We start from the raw sequence: 23,934 nt of genomic DNA, 5'->3' as shown, positions 1-23,934 counted from the left end.
GTGCATTGCGATAGGAATTAAAATACTGTCTTCTGTGTACGTAGTTATTTCCTTGCTGCCGTGCGTTACTATTTGTTGTACCAGGGACTATACGTTCACGCGGCGAAACATTAAAGCCTGGTTGACCTTGTGCATTCCATTGTTGCTTAGGTATGCTAACCGGCTGGTTTTGTTGCTGTTGTGAAAAACCTTTGTTGTTACTAAAATATGGCTCCTGTTGCTGAAAATTTTGATGATGTTGATAATGAGAATTTTGTCTACTGTTAAAGTTCTGGTAGTTGTCGTTCCTAAAGCGTCTGTTATTTTTCCTATTGAAATTACGTCCCTGATCATAATTACTGTAAGTTTGTTGACCTTGGTTGTTATACGAAAAGTTTTTGTTTACAAACGAATAATCAGATTGTTGTACTTCCAAGAGCTGTAACAGATCTCTGAATGCTGAAATATTTTCCTTTTGCTGACCGGTTAGAAGTGAAACTCTTAATGACCGTGGTAATTTAGAGATACATAATTGAATGAGTGTGGATTCACTATAGGGTTCACTTAAATACTGGTTTTGTTGCACCATGTGCTCAAAAAATTGCGTAACACTGGGAAAATTGGAGTTCTCATAATTTGGTAAACTAATTAGCTGATCTTTAATTCCGCGCTGTGTCGTCTTCGACCAGTACGCTGACAGAAAAGCATTCTGAAACTCTTCTACTGAATAGCATTGTCTCGCGATCGGTCTCATACGAGTTGCCGGCTCGCCTTCCAAAAAACTGCAAATAAATTCAAGTTTGTGCGTTACGGGCCAAGTCGGTGGAAAGGCAAAGCTAAATTGTTGTATCCAATCTAGCGGATGAATCTGTGTTCTGTCGTTTTTAAACACTTTAAACTTTCTCACTGACAGGAAATGTTTGTAATCGAAATTATCGTCTCTATGTGATGAAACAGGTTCGGGATTGTAAGAGAATCTGTTGAACTGTGGTTGTTCGGAATCTAAGTCCCGTACTCTCTGTAGATTACTCAAATTACACGCGCTGCGTGAGTCTGGCAAATATTCGAAAAGTGGCGTCTGCTGTGATGTGTTATTAACTGAAATGTTTTTCATCTCTGTTACCTCCTGCTGTAAACTTGACAACTTTCTACGCAAGGTGTTATTAGACGAATCGATCTCATTAATTGTCTGCTGTAAATTTTGAAATTCAGGTGTTTGGTTAAATGAAACCGGTGAAGTATCGTCTGATTTGCTGTCATTATTACTTTCAATAGCATCAATACGACTGGCCAATTCATCATATTTTTCAGTCAGTATTTTTGCCTGATCATCGGCTTTAGAATCGGTGGCATTAATCTGTTTTTGCAACTTACGTGTAGTTTCGTTCAGTTTTTTAACATCAGCTTTCACGACATCGGAATCCTTTGTTAGTTCTAATTGTTCGAGTCTGTCGGTCACTGTTTGAAAATCTGTTATGTATGTATCTGTTTTCGATTTCAGATCAGAAATTTCGTCACGTAATTCTGTGTTTGACTGTTCGACGGTATTAATTTTGTCGGACACTGTAGCAATATTGTTGTCCACGTATGTTTTCGCTTTCGCAAACATCTTACGTTTGTCTTCCTGTCTCTGAGCAGTGATTGTTTCCATTACTTGACGTTTTACTTTATTTTGATCATCAATAAATCTGCGGAAACGCGTATCACTGTTTTCTATGTGAAGACTAAGACGTTCGTTAATTTGAGTGTTCTGTTGTTCGAATTTCGCGTCAATCTTTTCATCCATTGTGCGCGAAAGTTCTGTTGTCATTGCTTTAAATTCGTCGCGTAATTGTGTAGCCTTTTCCGAGCATTGTTTAGCGACTGTACTGATTTCCGCTCTAAGTGTTTCTGTTGTGGCTGTTTGCATTTCCCTTAATTGCTGAGCAACAGACTTAATTTCTTCGCTACTTTTTCGTGAACAAGCCTCAATTTCCTCGCGTAACTGTTCCTTAGTGTCATGGCACTGCGCGGCAACGGCTTTAATTTGTTCACTAAGCTGTCTCGAATTGTTGTCTAATTTTTCATTTAAGTGTTGTTTGAGATTTTCGTTATCTCGTTTGTTCTGTTCTCTAAGTTGTCTGAAATCTTCGCTCTGTTGTCTGAAACTGTCTTTAAATTGTTTGTTATCTTCACTCTGTTGTCTAGCCTGTTCACTAAGTTGTTTGAGATTTTCACTCTGTTGTTTGGACTCTTCCTTATTTTGTAGCAATATTGTCATAATTTGACCCAATGTAACATTATCTACTCCATTCACTGTGTTGTTTAATGGTGGATCTGGAATTGTCGCATTTTGTGTGACCATTTCGTCATTCTGAATTTTACAAAAACGTTTATCAATCGGATGTGCACTGTCAGACACTATTTCGGAACTAAATAAATCCGGCGTACTCTGTGTATCCTGCTCATTTTCATTAGACAAATTTGTCTGTTCGTCACGTGAGTTTAGTAAACCGGTTGTGTTGGGCTGGGCAGCGCTCATTACAATAGAGCGTCCCGCGTCATTGATTGTCGTCAAATCAACAGAGGACATAACCGAGTTCGTTTGTTCATCATTAAGACAAAGGTCATCATTAGTGGTTGGAACACATTGATTGTCAGTGAACGCAGGATTGTCATCATTACACTGCGTGTCACTAGTACTATCGGTCAAGTTGTTTAAGTCGGTAAATTCGTTCACTACACCTCGCGACGTACTATTAATAGTCTTTCGCGGCATTTTTACAATAGTCACAATTATTCTCAAAAACAAATAAGCACAATGCAAAATAACACACAAAATTACAACAGAGCAACGAATTGCCGATGATCTAAGGAGAGAAAGTCACAAATTAGTAAAAGCGTTGCGCCAAATTATAATTATATTTAAGCAAATAAGAGCAGATATCTGACTGTTTTACAAAAGATTCTCACGAAATACGATCCTGGACTGGGTGTCGCCAAGTGTAACCTCCCCACAAAAATTTTCAAAAGACTATATTTATTAGTAATGAACCCAAGTGTAACCTTCCCGCAAAAACATTAATGACAAAGACAATTAAATAAAAATTAGCTATCTGACCCAAGTATAAGTTTCTCACAAAATGAAAGTCAATTCAGTTATAATAAAATCTCAGTGACAATGAAAATGCAAATAGACCGAAATGTCAGTCTTTGGCCCTGTGCGAAATCAGAATTAATTTCTTACCTCAATATAACTGCATGTCAAAGTTCTGCTCTTATTGTTGGCCGCGGGTTGGAGGAAATGCATTGCAATAATAATAATTATTATTTTTTTTTTAAAGTTATCTGAAAATTTTCTTTAAGGAAATGGAAGGAAATCGAATGATTCTTTAGTTAAAAATTGCTTTGAAATCAGATTATTATTGGGGCGATTCTTTAAAGTCAATTACAATGAATGTACATTAGATTATCTGATGAGCGCAAAGCTGCATGAATACTTATTTAAAAAAAAATATATACCTCATCCTGAATCTCGACCATTGCTGTGCCGACGCCCGCCGACTGCTCTGGGCTACCACTACTGAACTCTCTCGCAACTAGACCGCAACATTACTCGGCTACAACTGCCGACAGACTACTGCTCGCTACTACTGCAACAGCACTACTGCGCCTCGAGCGCAACAGCTCTGGTCAGAGATTCTACAATGCCTCATCATCGCTGCCAACGAGTACATACGCCTTTCAACGTTTGGGCAAACATGGTCATAACTTGTACTGAATTGGCTGTGCCACCATTGCCTCAGTTGCCTGCTCTCATTACTTCTCGTAATCTTTGTAAGATGTATGGTCATAATTCTCATTATATATTCTCCAACTGATGTTTTACCTTTAAAAATAACGACGTAGTTCGTTGAAACCATTAATGTAAACACTTTTTTAAGAAAAAATTATGTACTGTGAATTCAATACTGTAATGACAAATAAACATTTAAGTTACATTTTGGTCATATTTCTTATGACAATTATGTCGGAATATAGGATCATCTAGTTTAGTTGGCATGCCCTCGAAGAAAGCGTCTTTAACCTTTACTCACAGAGAAAAATATACAGGCGTCATATCCGAGTAATGGGCCGGTCAAGGTATAGATCCTTTGCGTCCAATCCAACCACTTGCAACAATTCGCGAAGACATTCTGTAGTACTTCGTGCACCATGGGCTGGACAGCCATCATGCTGGTACCACAGGTTCCTTCTGGTGTGCGGAGGAACATCTTCTACTATCCGTGGGAGCTGTTTGGAGGCTACGATACCTGTGCGGTCCACTGTTCCGTCTATGAAACATGGACCTATGAGCTGATGGTTCACTATCACATATCGCACTGACATTCCACCTGACGAAGCCAACGGGGATTCTCAACAGAACAATATTCCACGTTTCAACGGTTTACCTGGTCATTATTGGTAAATGTGACTTGATCACTAAACAAGATATATAATATGATGCATCTGGAATATCACGTCTTAGTGCCCTCTTACAGAAGTTAACTCGATTCTATTAATCGATTCCATGCAGCTGTTGATGGACAGAGATGTAGCAGCTATGGAACCTACGTCGATGGAGAATGTGTAGGTCACTTGCCTGACTCATGCCCTTTCCTCGTGCACCTGCACGGGAGCTAACGTGCGGCTAAACTGCAACAGCAGTAAGAATGTCAGTTTCACCCTATTCTGTCGTCGCTTGTTTCCTTCTGTTTACCGAGCGACGTGGTGTAGTGGTTAGCACACTCGACTCGCATTCGGGAGGACGACGGTTCAATCCCGTCCCCGTCCATCCTGATTTAGGTTTTCCGTGATTTCCCTAAATCGCTTCAGGCAAATGCCGGGATGCTTTCTTTGAAAGGGCACGGCCGATTTCCTTCCCCATCCTTCCTTCACCCGAGCTTGCGCTCCGTCTCTAATGACCTCGTTGTCGACGGGACATTAAACACTAATCTCCCCCTCCTCCTTCTGTTAGTTGGTCTAGGTGTTGCACTACCATTTACACGCAAATAGTTGAAGAGGTTGATAAACGATTACCGAGATAGTTGACGTCTATTGTGATATCTTGCCGTATACACTGTATAAGGACGAAATGCTTTCTCCCTACACTCTCCATACACACTGAGCATGTCACCATCTTTTTGCTTTGGTGAATCCCATCGTCCATTGACCCACTGCTTCGCCTGTCATACACTAACTGACTAACAACTCACAGTGCACTCAAGGAACACACAAGCACGCTGTATGCGAACAGAACAACATCGCAGCTATCAACTACGCAGGTTGAATTCACAATCACATGTCGGTGTGGAAAGTTTTCAAAATACGATATCTCGTAAACAACTCGCACTAGATTCTTGCAAAAAACACGACTAACAGCCTAATTTTCCCTACTTTTAGTTTATTAATGTCGACAGGTACTGTTACTTTTAAAAAGTGTATGTTTGCACAAAAATCAATAAATGTTATAGCACTCTGTTAATTAGCTAGTAGCCGGCCGGTGTGGCCAAGCGGTTCTAGGCGCTTCAGTCTGGAATCGCGCGATCGCTATGATCGCAGGCTCGAATCCTGCCTAGGGCATGGATGTGTGTGATGTCCTTAGGTTAGTAAGTAGTTCTAAGTTTTAGGAGACTGATTACCTCAGATGTTAAGTCCCATAGTGCTCAGAGCCATTTGAACCAATCAGCTAGCGGTACTAGCCCATGGATACCAACCCATTCTGTGAAAACCGCTCATTAACAATATTTTCCATTTCCCTAATATATGAGATGCAAGTTGTAGGTGAACCACTTTGTACACAACCTTGGCGCGTAGGGTGTCTGCAACGCCGCCTGGAGGCGTTCAGTGAGCAGGGATCATTATGTTCTGGATCATTAGTGTATACGTGAATGAAATTTTCACCCTACAGAGGAGTGTGCGTTGATATGAAACTTCCTGGCACATTAAAACTGTGCCGGACCGGGACTCCAACTCGTGACCTTTACCTTTCGCGGGCAAGCGCTCTGCCAACTGAGCTACCCAAGCACGACTCACGCCCCGTCCTCACAGATTTAATTCCGCCAGTAACTCGTCTCCTACCTTCCAAACTTTACCCGCGAAAGGCAAAGGTCCCGAGTTCGAGTCTCGGTCCGGCACGCAGTTTTAATCTGCCAGGAAGTTTCATATCAGCGCACACTCCGCTGTAGAGTGAAAATTTCATTCTAGAAACATCCCCCAGGCTGTGGCTAAGCCATGTCTCCGCAATATCCTTTCTTCCAGGAGTGCTACGAGTAGTTCTGCAAGGTTCGCAGGGGAGCTTCTGTGAAGTTTGGAAGGTAGAAGACGAGGTACTGGCGGAATTAAAGCTGTGAGGCCGGGGCGTGTGTCGTACTTGGGTAGCTCAGTTGGTAGTGCACTTGCGCGCGAAAGACAAAGGTCCCGATTTCGAGTCTCGGTCCGGCACACAGTTTTAATCTGCCAGGAAGTTTCATATCGGCGCACATTCCGCTGCAGAGTGAAAATTTCATCTAGAAACATCCCCCAGGCTGTGTCTAAGCCATGTCTTCCCAATATCCATTCTTCCAGGAGTGCTAGTTCTGCAAGGTTCGCAGGAGAGCTTCTGTGAAGTTTGGAAGGTAGGAGACGAAATACTGGCGGATTAAAGCTGTGAGGCCGGGGCGTGTGTCGTACTTGGGTAGCTCAGTTGGTAGTGCACTTGCGCGCGAAAGACAAAGGTCCCGAGTTCGAGTCTCCGTCCGGCACACAGTTTTAATCTGCCAGGAAGTTTCAGTGTATACTTTTCTTGCATGCTACTGGTTAGAGCGAGTTAACGCCGATATGGATCGATAACATGTTATGGGATGCGTCGGTCTGGAAGGGTAAGGATGTGCTCGCGTACACTACAGGGAAGCTGCAAATGACCCCCGTATCGAAGGCTCTAGATTACTCGCTACTGAGACCACTCTTGTGGGCGTCCAGGAGGTTCTACCCTACCAGACGCTGCGGCACTCGCCATCACCCCTCCTGGGCGACGTTCGCACGCGCTGGACGGGACGGAGTGGCGGCGGCCCTCCATCTCGCCTCTCCTGGTTGCGGCAACAGTAGCAACAACAGCAGCGGCAGCAACAGGAGTTCGCGCCTAGCGTAGCGTCCGCATAGTTTTCACCGACTCGGGCACCACCCGAGCGGAACAGATGGCCTCCGGGGGGGCGGGCACTTTAATTACATTTGCACACACAGGCGAGGCCAGCGAGCCGAGGCGCGGAACAAAATTAAATTTTCGTTAGGCGCGCGTCTGGTGCGGATTCCGGAGCGACTAGACTCCGGTGCGTTGCGGTCTGCAGTAGCTGGCGGCAGGCCGCTTCGCAGCAGCTGGCCGGCTGCCTCAGCACGTCGTCCATCACCAACTTCACTGCCTTCCCTGAACACCTGGCTATACCGACTGGAGGCGCTATCAGAACAAAATGTAGGTAAGGAAACTATACCGGAGGTACCGGAAAGAGCACATGTACACGATGCTGTTCGGAAACCACCCCGTTGGTCGTACAAAGTGGAAACCGGAAAAGAAATACTACTGTGAGGTAACCTGAATCTAAACGTCGTAAAATAAAGTGGTAAAACGAATTTTTTTAAAAAAGTGTGCTTGAAACCACACTGCGTTTACACAGATCTAACTAAAGAAAGTGAATATTTCCTAAGATAAAAACTGATAATTTATTTACTCTGATTTCGGGTCATCAGCCCTCCGGAAGGTCTGATGCATTCTTCTTCTTCTTCTTCTTGCGTTACGGCCTCTGTCGGACCACGGGTAGTCCCTTCGCGGACTGCATTTTCCTCTTCTTCTCCCAGAACCTCTTCATTCTTTCTCTTCTTCTCTCCCGCTCTTCTTCCGAGATCTTCAGTCTCCGTTTCTCCTGTCGGCTCCACTGGTGACACTCTAATATTTTCCTGTATTCTTCTCTGTCATTGATCTCCGGCATATTGGTCGGTGTATTATTCCTCCAGTTTTCCTTTCCTTCTACCTTGATCCCCAATCCAACCAGTCCATCCGAAGTTCAACACCCCACTTGGTTCCTGTCTTTCCCCATATCCTTCCTGTTGTTTCCCACACTCTCTTCCTCATTCTGTCCATACTCATCCTAATTACATGTCCAGCAAACCTTGCCCTTTTGAGTCTGATTTCCCAAGATATTCTTCTCATGTTCTGGTACAATTCTTCCCTAGGTCTTCGCATCCGCCTCTCTTTGCCTCCTTTGGCAGGTGCATTCCGCCACGACATCCACTTCTGTGACTGCCTCTTCATCACAAAATTGTGCTTACACCCAAAGTCCTCAGTTACTTTTGCATATATTCCAATCTATGTTTCCTTCCACAATTTTTACACTCTACAGTGCCCTTTACTACCTTACAAGTTATTCCCTGAAATCTTTACTCATATCTTATCATTCTGTCCCTTTTATCTTGTCCCTGTTTTCCACACATTTCTTTCGTCCTCGATGCTACGGAAAAGCTCCTCATTTCTTATCAGTCCAGCTACTTTCCAACGTCCTCTTGCAGTCCCAATTCTGTGACAACTTCGATTCTCTTCTTTTTCCAATTCCCCACAATCCAAGAGTCACTTTCTTTCACTGCAGGGCTCCAAACGTATTCTCAGACGTTCCTTCATGAAATTATAGCCAATTTTTGCCACTAGTCAACTTCTCTTCGTCTGGAATGATATCCTCGCTTGTGCTGGTCTGCTTTTTATGTCCTACTTTCATGTCCTTCTCCTATGATTGTCAGTTTTAAATATGTTCATTTCCCTTCAACTGAACGGCCTAATATAGAATTCATTTTCACCTTATCTGCACTCTTAGAGAACTTCAACGTCCTCATACCTCAGAAATTATGTATCCAACTTTTTCGACGTTCGTTCTTCCTTGCGATGCTCTTCAGCCTACTGTTAATTATGATGTAAACCAGCAGAACTTTTCCAAGTATACCCCCAATCTTGTGACTATTGAATACAGTATTCGCTACTATCAGCTGAAGTTTTCTACCAAATTCTACTGGAGTTTTTCCTCTCTCATTCCTCTTACCGAGCCGAAATTCTTCTGTAATACCGTCTCCAGATCATTTCCCTACCGTAACGTTCCACTCCCTCATTACATACTGAGTTACATATTCAATACCATCATATACTTACTTGTTAATCTTCTGCTCGTAAGGTTGGCATATATATCTAAAATATTATTACTGCTGTCGATTCTGAAGAGAATATTTCTATCACTGCATTGTTCAGAGTAACTCTCAGATACCTTTTATTTATAAGGAATCCTACAACGTTTTTGTACTTTTCTACTCCTCTTGATATTACCCTGTAATCATCTTACCAGAAAAACTCAACTTCTTTCAGTTTCACTTCATTGGCGTCCATTATACCTAGCCTACGTGAAGCCTTTGCACTTTCCTCTTCATATTTTAGCTTCTGTATCAAAATTCTGGCAATCTGCGCTCCGAACAGTACACTTTCACTGCTTACCCAGCCTTTTTCTCATGGTTACCTCCGTCTTGTCGCCTCTCCTATCACTGAGATCCAAATGGAGGATGTTTTACCAATGGAGTGATCTTTATTATACTTTTTCAGTTATTGGTCATACGTCCTGGAGATTCGAATTAAATGTCTTTCATGAAATGGTTTCCATTACCCCCTGCATTCTCTTAGGTTAGCACTGTTATCCACCAATATACGAGTACTATCCGTAACTCATCATCTGTTTGCAAGTAATGAGGCTAGTAAAACAGTCTCTACACTGTCTCGCGCAGTGGATTTACGTATTAGATATGTAACGAGAAAGCCACATAGCTTCTTGTTCGCTCACATATATACACACAACGCTACATATACACATCCATACACATACATATACTTAGATAGAACTTTAATTTTTAACTGGGGCACAAATTCACATAGAACGAGAGGTATAATAGAGTTGCTGCAATTTTCTGGTTCGCAGCAAGGTTTTCACGAGGTTGCCATTGGTTACCAGTCGAATTCTGGAACTGGAAAACTCATCGTATTCCCAATTGGAAATCCCCCTGCATGTTCCCCGCCTACTGGAATACCAGATTGTAAAGAAAAAAGTTTTCCTACAACGTAGGTAACAGGAAACGTAGGAGACAATGGACGGAAAGAAGCCATCTTGACCGTAGAGCTACATACTGAACCACTATCACCCTAATTCTTACAGTCTTAAAATTCCCTTCACTAGCAGATATTGTGGAAGAATGCACGGAGATTGAAAACCAAGGCAACAACCAAACACAGCATCTACAACATTTACTCTGCGATTCTGAAAATGACACAAAGTTAGAATAAAAGTAATACAACAAGGAGCAAACAGACTAAGTCATGAAACAGACTCTGGTTTTATTGGCGTTTCTTTCATTTCATGCGTAAATGCCAACTCTCGTTGGTAATTTTCATATGAAGCTATTTACGGTTCACTATGGAGTACTGGAAAGAGTGTATAACATAATCTCTATAAATAACTGATAAACAACGTTTGATTAGGAAATGTAGTTAGAAGATAGTAATAGGAAGTTGTCTAACATGAGTTTCACTTTTAATAATATTCCGCAAACATTAAAAACCACAAAATAAAGCCAACTGCTGTTTCATATACAACTGCTCAGTTATACAAACAGACGAATGTACTGTTGAAACAATCAGCAGTTTCATCTTCGTACAACGAGTTTCTCATTCTTAGCAATAGCTGAATGGACAGGTTAAGAGCTCAGTTGTTCGTTCTTTGTACCATGAGTTGTTTAGTGTCACCAACAGACGTCTGCCCATATGGACCACACTTGCATTAATACACAATAGAATATCAATTATTTTTAGTACATATACGATATTTGTCAAATGTCACAATATTCTGTCTACGTATAAAATGACAAATTACATTCGCAACGTAAGAAAGTGCTAGAGGAAGTATTTAGTTTGAAGCTCCGTAGATCTTCAAAGTATGGTATCTCCCATACAACGCAATAAATGAAAAATAATTCTGTATTTTTTTCAAGATAGCGACTCTGGCATTGCCTTTGGACGTGTCATATTTCTCTCTCTATTACTGTCTCTGGTCGTCTCATGAATGTGTCAAAAAATAGCATGTCGTTCTACAGTTGAACTACTTCTTCCTACCTAAGATTGAACACCTTTCTTCAAAACATAGAACACCTTCTTCCTAATATGGTGTTTCTTGTCATTTGGTTATGATGTATGTGCCATGTACTTTTATTAGATAATGGTGTTATTTAAAATTTGATTGTAGGACACACTAGAAACAAAAATTTTATACTATACCTCATAAAATTGTGCTTGAGAAGAATCCTCTGGCAAACACGCCTAATATTGTCACAGAACCTGTTGCGCAAAATAAAACTTACAACATGGACATTTTAATGTAAAAACATAATCATCACCTATCGTAGTGTCTGCCCCTGGTAGCTGAGTGGTCAGCGCGACGGCATCTCGTGCCTAACAGCCGGGGTCAGAGATTTTCTCCGCTCAGGGACTGGATGTTGTGTTGTCCTTATCATGCTCATTTCATCCCCATCGACAACCAAGTCGCCGAAGTGGCGTCAACTCGTAAGACTTGCACCAGGCGAACGGTCTAACCGACGGGATGCCCTAGCCTCACGGCATTTATTTACCTATTGTAATACATAGTTCAGATCTTTTATTTTCTTTCGTAGCACGAGGGGTGTCGTCTCCTCGAAGAAAAACGGACTAGGAGTGAAGGAGCTTGCGTAACCATACACACCACACAGTCATACAAGCTGAGTGCAATGGATGTTCCTGCACAACATGTAGCAGATTAGAATCCCATATACGACAGTTCTGTGCATTCACTGCACCGTGCAGAGTAAAAGTATCTCTTCCGTCCAAAGAATATTTCCAGGCCCATGTCTCCCATTACCAAGCGTGCCAAAAAACGAAGGGCAAAGTCACGGCGTTATAGCCTATGTTGGGGCTTCATTGCGTGCACTTTCTGAATCTTATAAGGATAACAATGTAACATGCACCGCAAAACCTTTTGAAATGTTGACAAGGGGAGAGATAATTCCCGTGACACAATTCGAGCACTGGCTACAGAATTTGAGGCATGTGCTACACGGTCAGCTGCAGCTACAGCAACAACTGCCATGAGAGTGGACCACCTCTCCCCGCTGCGCCACCTAATTCGCCCCTTTCTTCAAATTTCTTGTGGCAGCTCCAAGGATTAAGGCGTAAGTCTGTGTGCGTCTTCTTCCTGTGGACCGAGAGTCCTAGTTTCTCTTGATCATAGTGTTCAAGAGGGGTAGGCATCCGCTATCTTCTACCTCTGTGGTGAATTTGACGCTGTCTTGTATGCCCCTGAGATGACGTAGGAACTATTGCACGTTTCCCTTGCCATGTGACACATTACATAACTGTAATCTACGTATCTGTAGAGCACGTTTGGTTTACTGCTGGCTGTGTCCAGTGCTACTTCTTCGAAGTGCTCCATGTAAAGTTGCAACACCTGGAGCTAAGGGGGAGCTAGTGGCAACAAGATTTATTTTCTTATTGAACTTCCCACCACATGTAAAGTAGATGATAAATAGAATATGACGGAGGAGTTTGACTGTGTCCACGTCGAAGTGACTATCGAGTAGAGCTAAAAAATCGTCCAACGGCACACAGGTTAAAAGGGAAATTGTAACCTCCGTGACACTGTACTCGTTAAAGCCTGTGCTATGGTAAGTGAGCGGGATTCACCTTATGAGAAAGGATTTTCGCATAGATATCGACCGCGTGTGCCTGAATGGTGGCAAATCAGACTTACATCCACTCTGTAATAACAATGATACGTCAAGTAAGTTAGAAATGCAATCACACGTCAGGATGGATCAAAAGCATTCCGGAAGATGCTACCAATGTGACAATAATACGGTCGCCAGCCTAATTAGGCATTAACTGAGTTTGTTCAATGTACAAGTTAGTATATATTCATGCAAAACAACAATTTGTAACACTGCGTAATATAGTAGAATTTTAGAACCAAAAAAATCTATTGAACTGATAGTTTCACGTTCTGTACTGATATGGAAAACCATGAATACATAACACTACACTATAATGTTTACTACAAAACTTTATATTGTCTATTAATCTGATTAAAATCGGGCATAGGTTACCCTAGAAATTGTACTTTCATGCCACACACAAAATGTCAATTTTGATAAAGATAAACACTGATAAATTTTGACTTTTATATTGACTGTAACTTTTGCTGGTCAAACCAATTTAGAACACTTCAGAATTCAAATGGATGAAGGGGGGACCCCGAAACTGTTATGATGCTGTACTTAAAAAAAAATGATTACTGAATTAAAATTCATTCAAGATTTCCAGTATATAAGTTACTACTCTTTTCATCTAATTTACAGCTCATTTAAACGCCTTTAAATCTGTATCGAAAAGATAAACTTCATTACTATATCAATACTAAGGTTATCTTTCGACTTTGCTATTCATTTACTGGTTCATTAACAAGACATTTCTTTAAACACCATTCTAATATAGCTAGTTCTGCAAATAATTATTATTAACACAATTTTTAATTTTCATTTGTAGTTGGCGGGCGGCAAGGTGACGAGGGACAGAACACACATACAATCACAGTATGACTCTTGACTCGGCACTTTTATTCTTCTTAGCGTCGCAATATTTTTCGATTTAGTGCCTATGGAATTTTGCCATACTGTGTGGGCGTTGGAACGGCATACCCGAGGCTCAGTGAAGCTATGTCTTCCAGGAGAGCCTCCTCGCTCCAGAAGGTGTTGCTCAAACCAGTGCCAAACTCCAACAACTACTGTGCCCGTTGTGCCGTGCAGTGCCCGCGCACATTTTCCCGCGCTCGCCTGCCATCCACCTTTTACCGCTCTCTGACAGACCGGGTATTCACACGAGGTTTTGCATTCTACATATCCTAACACATTGCCTACGTATGGACTAGACGCACAGTTAAAATTTTAAACATCTTACAACAGTTTCAACATTTGTTACATTTCAGTTCTATTACAATATTACTTGACATTTGACATAAACATTAATATTCACATTGAAACTTATTCACAGTTTTCTTAACATAATGGCATGAAACAAAAAGAAATGAAATCAGAACATCCATTACACAAGTTTACCGAAAAATCGTATGAAAAGAATTACTTATTTGTACAATAGTAGAGAGTCGTTGTTGTTACAAAGTGACATCAATGCTGAGTATCAGATCCATCTTGTCCCTTTGTAACTCTCGGTGTACCTTAACAAATTCTGTCGAATTCTGCAGTGACCCACGAGTGGTTTTTAGCAGCTGTGCTAGAGGCTTGGCTATCTGATATGTCAGCGAATTATGTTGTACAGTACAGGACGCAATGGGACATTCTCCTTACGGATCTTACCATCATGCCCAAAGATTCTCCTGGGCGCCTCATATCCGAGACGTGAGAAGCAGAGCCATAGGGCGCCTTCGCGCTTTATTACCACTGCTCAGCCCTCAGTCGACGCTGCTGCCGCAACACGGCATCGCACTGTACCTATCACTGATCCGACCTGGGTTGGAATACGTAGCAGTAGTGTGGGTAAAGGCCGCAAATATATTCGTAGCAACGCTGAAAGGATCCATAACCGAGCTCTGATGGTGGCTTTGCGTCTTCCGACGTAATAATCCATTTGTCTAATACACGAAGACAGGCATCCCGCTCCTGCAGGACAGATTCGGGATCATAGAGAGGTCTTACAAGAAAACGGGACAATCCTGCTACCGGCTCGTTCGTGAACTGAGGTGCCGACCACATCATAGGCCAAGCCCACGTTGGCATGATCTGCTGCCAGAAAAATTTTCTCGCAGAATACACAGGAAATCGCCACTTAATCGTGGAAGGTCAGTTGATATAGGTAAGGTTTCTCTTTTCTTCCCTACAGGAAAAGCAGGAACAGCATTTTCTTGGTTACACTGTTCAACAAGCCGAGCAACGAATGATTGCCACTGAAGCCTCAGGGTCAATGTCCTGACACTTCGCTTGAAGATGATGGGTACAAAAATCATCTAAACGTTGCGGCCACACGACGCCATCATTCGTCTGATCACCAGAGAAGATTTCGTCATTGGAATACTTCAAGAAAGCCTGCAATCGCATATATCACTGCCCAATTCCTCACTAAGAGGGAGAAACGTTTCCCAACACTTGTCAGCTCGTCCAGTCTCGTGGTTCATAGCTCCACGATGTTGCTGCTTGCGTCGGTCAAAATCCCATGACTTTCATGTGAATATAGAGTTTAAGAGGTCCATTTTCAAAGCCACCCAGAATCTCAGCGGCCAGAGACTACTAGAATCTGAGAAGCTCTTGGCCGCAGAGTAATGTCACGAATTTTTGGGTCAGAAAGCAGCAAGGCAAGTATCCACACAGTGGGACAACGTCTGGAGCAACATGGGCTGTCAGCGGGGAGATCACTGTTGCGGCTTTCTTTGACTCGGCAGCGTCGAGAGGGGCGTCGCCTTGTTGCACCCAAACGACAACATCGGTCACAGCAGTGGCACCAAGTCTACTTTAGAGATGAGACACCGTGCTTGCGACAGTATCCCAATGTGCGTACCTCTGTGCACAGCCTCCGAGGAGGAATATCATTTCGAGTTTACAATCGTCATCGTAATATAGGCCCGGCATCTGTCGCCATACCACGGTGTTATTACTTTTTTTTGACATGTTAAAACCAGTGGCTGTGCTCTATCTTTCAGGCCTCAACGACGGTTTCTTTCCACTAGATTACACAACGTGCAATGAACTCCCGAGAGAATGTCAGCCACTAGCCACCAGCTGATGAACTCTGGTATAGACCTGAATCGTGTCTGTCATCCAAGGTCAGTTCGATTCGATGTCCAACCGAACTGTGGCCTGAGGTGACAGTTCTGTGTAACAGCTTACGCAATCTGTACAACACCGAATCAGCTACAACTTCAGTCATGTGTTCTTCTTACTGTATTGAATAATATATAAATTTTCGCTGTTCCTTATCCTTTTCGGTGTTGCCATTTAAACGGACACTGATGTAGGTGCCTGTCGTTCCACGAGCTCCCCTTTGTCTTTTACCCTTCGGTCGGGTGCGCCACCCATATATCTGTGTACTGCAGCTCAGAGCAGATTCCAGCGAACGAAAATAAACTTTTGCGTGGCACCGCTTAGCTCTCCGGGGAGCTGTATTAAATGAGCACTGTACTAAATGAGGTGTGGCGCGCGGCTGAAATACTGTGCCGGCGCGGCGCAGCCCGGCGCGTGAAATACAACCTGGCCAAGTGGTACGGCCCGCCGTACACAGCGGAGCCGGGGGCGGTGCGGGAAAACGACTGGCACCACAGGGCGCCGCACCACATGAATATCTAACGTACCAAACAATACAATTTTAATTTTAGGTCTTCTCTTAAATATGAGCAATTTTGTTCCTTGTAAATAGAATGCTGAAACGGGTAACCACGAAAAGAACGATGTTTGCAGTTGTGTACGCGGCATTCATTTCTTTCTGAGGCGCGTTTAGCTACTCTGTGTTCCATTTACTGTAAATCTACAGCGTTTACATTTGCTGGTTGTCTTATTGACATACGGTTAGCTACGAGAGGCCTGCCATTTTTCTACCATTAATGGTGTGTCATTTGCCTCATGCTAACAGTGTCCGCTAAGTAGTAGTCTGATATAACTGCAGGATAGTCACTAGAAATGAAATCCCTGCATGATACAGTCCATTCTCACGACTGCTGTCATTACTTGACCAGACGACATGATCCTGAAGGACAGCACTGGACGACATGGTTTCTGTGGAAGAAGAGCGTAAACGTTGCAGATATTCCCAGATGATTGGTGACAATGGGTGGAGACTGTGCACCACCACCGAAAAGTTCTCTTCCAACACGACAACGCTTGTCCCTATACGAGTTGGGAAGTCACGGCTACCGTCACTGAAATAGGGTTCGAGGTACTGCCACATCCAACGTATTATAGTGATTCGGCCTCTTTAACTTCTGAAGGCACGTTCCAACAAGTTTGACGGAGTCTGCCGCTCCCAACGCAGGGCAGGCTGCTCGCAGTTCGTAGAAGTTTGCAAAATGATGCCCTGCCCATTATGCTCCAAACGTGTTCATTTGGTGAGAGATCCGGCGATCATGCTGACCAAGGCAGTACCTGTCAAGCACGAATACAAGTTGTAGAAACTGAGTAGAAAGTGGCGCCGAGTGCGGGCGGACTTTATCTAGCTAAAATACAAGCCCAGCATGGCTGCAATGAAGGGCAACAAAACGAGGCGTAGAATATCGTCGACGTACCGCTGAGTTATAAGGGTGGCACGGGTGATAACCAAAGGGTTCCTGCTATGAAAATAAATGTCACCTCAGACCATCATTCCTGGTTGTCGGGCCGTATGTTGGGCGACTGCTGTCCAGGGCGGCTTACAACCTCCCCCTCACTTATCGACCTTAATGACAGTGAAAAATTAAACCGTGTGTACCTAATGGAAATTTGGGAAAAGCAATCGTCACCGAAGTTAACCTGTTGGTAAAGAGGGAGGAAAGGGTTACATCTAAATGAAAGGAAAAATGCAAATGAAACTGGTGGAAATTAATTTTGTAAAGGGGTAAAGTTAAAAAAGAAAGTAAATATGCCGTCGTTGCGTTAACAATTAACTGGCGTTAATTAGATATTTGAGGTTTCTGGAAAATTACGGTCGCCAGTCCTATGGACAACTACTACAATAACTGACAAAGAAAGGTTATTGCACATATAATTAGCACTAAAATCGTGGCAACTGAAGGTTGACACATGTTGTGTGAAAACTGAATGTTTGTCAGAAGTAATAAATTTCGCTACACTCTGACTTAATTTAGCAAAAGAATTAATAAAACCGGAAAATTGAAAGTTAATTTAGTGACTGAAATTAATAGTTAGCTTTGTTTCTGAAGCACTACGAAATTCAGTAAAATAAGGTTAGTCTTGGGCTACCTCAACAAACATTTCAAAAGCTACTTGAATCTACGAAATTTAGAAATAAGAGATTTAACTTTGAACTTGAATTGAATGATTCTGAACAATTAACAATAGTAAAATTTAGTACGTACCAAGCTGAGATGCACTCACAGGTAAGCTAAAATATGGTAACAAAACTCGCACTCTTAATTTCTGCTTGTGTAATCTAAATATTGTAGCCAGCTATGATTACTTTAACTGAACTTTGAAATTAAAGCAGTGAAATGGAATGATATTACTTTAATGCTGGCGTATGAATTTCAACGACACTCGGGTTCATTCCAGGAAAGGAAGGGACCCTGCTTGGTAATGCAATTGGGACAATGAGCAACAAAGGTTCATGCTAAGTTGCTGTATTTTTGTGATGCAACAGTTTGAAATGCTGAGATCTGCCATACAGTTCTAAGACTTTACGTGCTTTTAGTCTTCCTTGTTGGTTGATTGAAGGTTTGCGGTCGTCGATCGGGGAGGTGGCGACAGTCACTCATTGTCGGCCGTCTCTGTTGCAGAAGCTGGATGTTGGCTCGCCTTCTTTTCGACACGGTCACCAGAGAAACGGGCTCTTGATGTGCGCCAGCTAATGCTTCCCGTCCGCGACACCGTTTCAGAAACTATCCTAGCAAGCCGAGCGCAATTACATGCTGCCAAACCCCGAAAGCACGGCAACTCGCAGGAGCGTCACACAACACACCTGCTCGACCGCCCTACTCCCGCCAGACTCCCTCTGCCCGCGCTCCATGCGGCAGAGTTAACACTACCAAAGATCTTAAACACCTTGGTTCTCCACCCGACCTATCGATGTAATCGATATCATAATTTTCCCTAGGCCAGACCCAGCGTAAAAAATACAAATAATATTTACAGAACAAACCAATTATACATCGACATAAATGCATAAATACATATATATACAAATAGTAAAACAATTACAATATATAAAGACACATAAATGTCATATCTTCAGGTTACAAATTAAGGAAAAAATTTATAGTACAATAGATGGAAATAGGAGGATATGCATTTCCGGCGTTACTGGCTGTAGACACGTCTTCGCTGCGCATCGGGGTCCCGGGACTCACTCGAAGTGGGGTTCATCGCTGAAGACAATTCTACTCCAGTCAATGAGATTCCAGGCCGAAGACTACCAATCTGACTGTCGCCTGCCATACAGCCTGACAAAGAGGAGTGATGGTGTTAAGTGTTATTTTATCTCTTAGCAGGACCCCTTTGGTAGCACCCTTACAGCCCTTCATGGCAAGCCATACTGGGCTTACATTTCGGCTACATAATGCCAGTCCGGACGCGGGGAGAGTTTCTACTGCTCTTCTTCGTGTTTGCCAAACCCTACTTTCGTCAGCAAGGTCGCAGGACCTCTCACCAATTGAGAACCTTTGAAGCACTATGCCTGGGCCATCAAGCAGCTTGGGATTTTGACGTTTAAACGCTACAGTTGGACGTAATTTGGGACGCTATCCCTCCTAAGGAAACCCACCAATTCTTGAGCAAATCCTCGAATATTCCTGAAATTGTAATCATTTGTCTCGTCATGTACATAACATCCACCGATTTCCGTCGCATTCGGATAATCTCTTTGTGGCGTGACAATTTCCTCTTCTTTTTTGTCTTACAGTGTATAATCTTGTTATAGTTATGTTTCTCAATCTAGGGGTAGCGTCTTTGATTCAGAATCGAAACGTCTTCGGTCTCGGGTTCGAATCCTGCCGCTGCTTAAATTTTGATTAATAATCAGCATTGGCGGCCGAAGACTTCCGGCACAAGAAGTCACCCTCATTCTGCCAACGGCCTTGTCAAGTGAGTGCAGGAGCAGGCAGAGGTTCAGGGTACTTTCTTGTCTTTGGGGTTGGGAAACTGCCCCTAAAGGCGGAAGAATCAGCAATAACATCGGCATGAGGACGCAGAAGGCAATGGAAATCACTGCAATAAAGACACGAAACGTGTATCCATAGGACATGTGGCCTGCAATTGAAGAAGTGTTATGTGATCTCTCCATTGGCAAATATTCCAAATAGTCCTCCATTCGGATCTCCGGGAGGGGACTACCTAGGGGGAGGTTACCATGAGAAAAAGATTGAATAATCAACGGAAGGATAACGTTCTAAAGGTCGGGGCGTGGAATGTCAAAAGCTTGAACGTGGTAGGAAAACTAGAAAATCTGAAAAGGGAAATGCAAAGGCTCAATCTAGGTATAGTAGGGGTGAGTGAAATGAGATGGGAAGAAGACAAGGATTCCTCGTCAGATGAGTATAGGGTAGTATCAACAGCAGCAGAAAATGGTATTACCTTAGTACGATTCGTTATGAACAGGAATGTAGAGCAGAGTGTGTTATTGTGAACAGTTCAGTGATAGGATTGTTCTTATCAAAATCGTCAGCAAAGCAACGCCTACAACGATAGTTCAGGTATATATGCTGATATATAAAGCTGAAGATGAAGAGATAGAGAAAGTACATGAGGATATTGAAAGGGTAATACAGTATGTAAAGGGATATGAAAATATAATAGTCATGGGAGACTGGACTGCAGTTGTAGGGGAAGGAGTAGAAGAACAGGTTACAGGAGAATATGGGCTTGGGACAAGGAATAAGAGAGGAGAAAGATTAATTGAATTCTGTAACAAGTTTTAGCTAGTAACAGCAAATACGCTGTTTAAGAATCACAAGAGGAGGTATACTAGGAAGAGACCGGGTGATACGGAAGATTTCAGTTAGATATCACCATGGTCAGACAGAGATTCCGAAATCAGATACTGGATTGTAAGGCGTACCCAGGAGCACGTATAGACTCAGATCACAGTATCGTAGTGATGAAGAGTACGCTGAAGTTAACCATTAGTGAGGAAGAATCAATAAGCAAAGAAGTGGTATACGTAAGTACTAAAGAACGACGAGATACAGTTGAAATTCTCTAAGGCTATAGATACAACAAGAAGGAATAGCTCAGTAGGCAGTACAGTTGAAGAGGAATGGACATCGCTTAAAAGGGCCATCACGGAAGTTGGGAACGAAAACACATCGCTTAAAATGGCCATTACAAAAGTTGGGAACGAAAACATAGGTACAAAGAAGGTAACTGCGAAGAAACTATTGGTAGCAGAAAAAATATTTCAATTGATTGATGACAGGAGGAAGTACAAAAATGTTCAGGGAAATTCAGAAATACAGAAATACAAGTCGCCGAGGAATGAAATAAATAGGAAGTGCAGGAAAGCTAAGACAAAATCGCTGCAGGGAAAATGTGAAGACATTGGAAAAGAAATGATTCTCGGAAGGACAGACTCAGCATACACGAAAGTCAAAACAACCTTCGGTGACATTAAAAGCAAGGGCGATAACATTAAGAGTGCAACGGGAATTCCCCGGTTAAATGCAGAGGAGAAAGCGGATAGGTGGAAAGAATACATTGAAAGTCTCTGTGAGGGGAAAGATTTGTCTGATGTGATAGAAGAAGAAACAGGAATCGATTTACAAGAAATAGGGGATCCAGTATTAGAATCAGAATTTAAAAGAGCTTTGGAGGACTTAAGATCAATTAAGGCAGATGGGATGGATAACATTCCATCAGAATTTCTAACATCATTAGGGGAAGTGGGAACAAAACGACTATTCACGTTGGGCTGTAGAATGTATGAGTCTGGCGACAGCGACATAACATCTGACCTTCGGAAAAGCATCATACACGCAATTCCGAAGACGGCAAGAGCTGACAATTGCGAGAATTACCGCAGAGTCAGCTTAACAGCAGTTGCATCCAAGTTGCTTACAAGAATAATACACAGAAGAATGGAAAAGGAAACTGAGGATGCGCTAGATGACATTCAGTTTGGCTTTAGGAAAGGTAAAGACGCGAGAGAGGTAATACTGTCCTTGCGGTTAATATTTGAAGCAACACTAAAGAAAAATCAAGACACGTTCATAATGATTTGTCGTCTTGGAAAAAGCGTTCGACAATGAATAGTTTTTCAAGATGAAATTCTGAAAAAAAGTAGGGGTAAACTATAGGGAGAGGGGGGTCATATACAATATGTACAACAGCCAAGAGGGAATAATAAGAGTCTACGACCGAGAACGGAGTGTTCGTATTGAAAGGGATGTAAGACAATGGTGTTCAATTTGTACATCGAGGAGGCAATGATGGAAAGAGGTTCAGGAGTGGAATTAAAATTCAAGGTGAAAAGATAGCAATGATACGATTCGCTGATTACGTTGCTATCCTGAATGAATGTGAGAAATAATTACATGATCTGCTGATCGGAATGAACAGTCTAATTAGTACAGAGTATGGATTGAGAGTAAATCGAAGAAAGGCAAAGATAATGAGAAATAGTAGAAATTAGAACAGCGCGACACTTAACATCAGTACTGATGGCTATGAAGAAGATGAAGTTAAGGATTTATACTACCTAGACAGTAAAATAACCAATGACGGACGGAGCGAGGAGGACATCAAAAGCAGACTAGCAATGGCAAAAAGGGCATTCCTGACAAAGGGAAATCTACTAATACCAAATTCCAGCCTTAATTTAAGGAAGAAATTACTGAGAATTGTATGGTAGTGAGATATGGACTGTGAGAAAACCGAAACAGAAGAAAATCGAAGCATTTTTGATGTGATACTACGGACGAATGTTGAAAATTAGGTGGACTGATAAGGTAATGAATGAGGAGGTTCTGCGCAGAATCGGAGAGGAAAGGAACATGTGGAAAACACTGATAAGGAAAAGGAACAGGATCATAGGACATCTGATAAGACATGAGGGAATGACGTCTACGGTACTTTTTTTTCACTCGCTGCTTATTTTTTATGACCCACCGTCTAATTTCTTATGGTGGGTCGTATGTTGCCACTTAGCTGCTGTGACTGGGTCCGGGGTCCGGTGTGACTGAAAGTAACACCACACCGGCTCCCGTCCCCACTCACACCGTAGCCCGTGTCCCGCCACGTGGAGGCGGGCTCTATTTGTTTACATCCATTCGATACCTTTTTTTGTGCAGCATTAGAAAAAATTATAACTAATACAAATATTTAGAAAGAAGGAAGGGAGAGAATTGAATAGAGATGAGATAGGTATAATATTGCCCGTCACCTGGTTGTGGGCGGCGGCCCGGGTCTTGGAATGACCCTCAAGACGCTGTCCGTCGCTCACCATGCCTTTAACATCTATCTAACTTAACTAGAAGAGATTAAGATACGTTAAAGATAGAAACTAAGACTAAGACCTCCATGTCCAGCCTGCTAAACTATTTCCGATATACAATAGAGAGGTAACTGATTTTATGCTTGGCTCAAAGTTGCTATTGAAAGGGTTCTTGTGGTAATAGCAATAAAGATAATGACGCTAACGGTTTGTGTTGAGCCTACAAGGCTCCTAGTAGAGTACATCAGGCGCAAGCACATCCCGGCCCCGCCGACAACGCGACCTGAACGGTGGTTTTCCCCGATCTACCATATGCGTCGGGTTGGGCTCAAAAGAGAGGAACCACAATTAAGATCCTTCCATCCAGGCCGTGCGCCGCCTCTTACCAGGAGGCGTAGGTCCCTTGAAGAGGTGCTAACTTTAAGCTTCAGATCAGAAGTTATTAGTGTAGTGGAGGTTGAGGTATAGGCTGTGTAAGTTGGTTGTACAAACAATTCATGCTGAGCCAATGAGACTTATAATGATACGTGGTGTGGTAGTTAGCACCTTCCGGCCCGGACAGCAACACAGCCTGAACGGTGGTTTTCCCCGATCTACCATAGGATTCCGTCGGGTTGGGCTCAAAAGAGAGGGACCACAATTAAGATCCTTCCATCCGGACTGTGCGCTGCCTCTTAACGGAAGGCGTAGGTTCCTTGATCGGCTACCTAACTTTATGCTCTGAT

The sequence above is a fragment of the Schistocerca nitens genome, chromosome 6, assembly GCF_023898315.1.
Source record: "Schistocerca nitens isolate TAMUIC-IGC-003100 chromosome 6, iqSchNite1.1, whole genome shotgun sequence".
Classification (NCBI taxonomy): Eukaryota; Metazoa; Arthropoda; class Insecta; order Orthoptera; family Acrididae; genus Schistocerca; species Schistocerca nitens.
The sequence above is the reverse complement of the archived record's forward strand: the minus strand, read 5'-3'. Positions refer to the sequence as shown.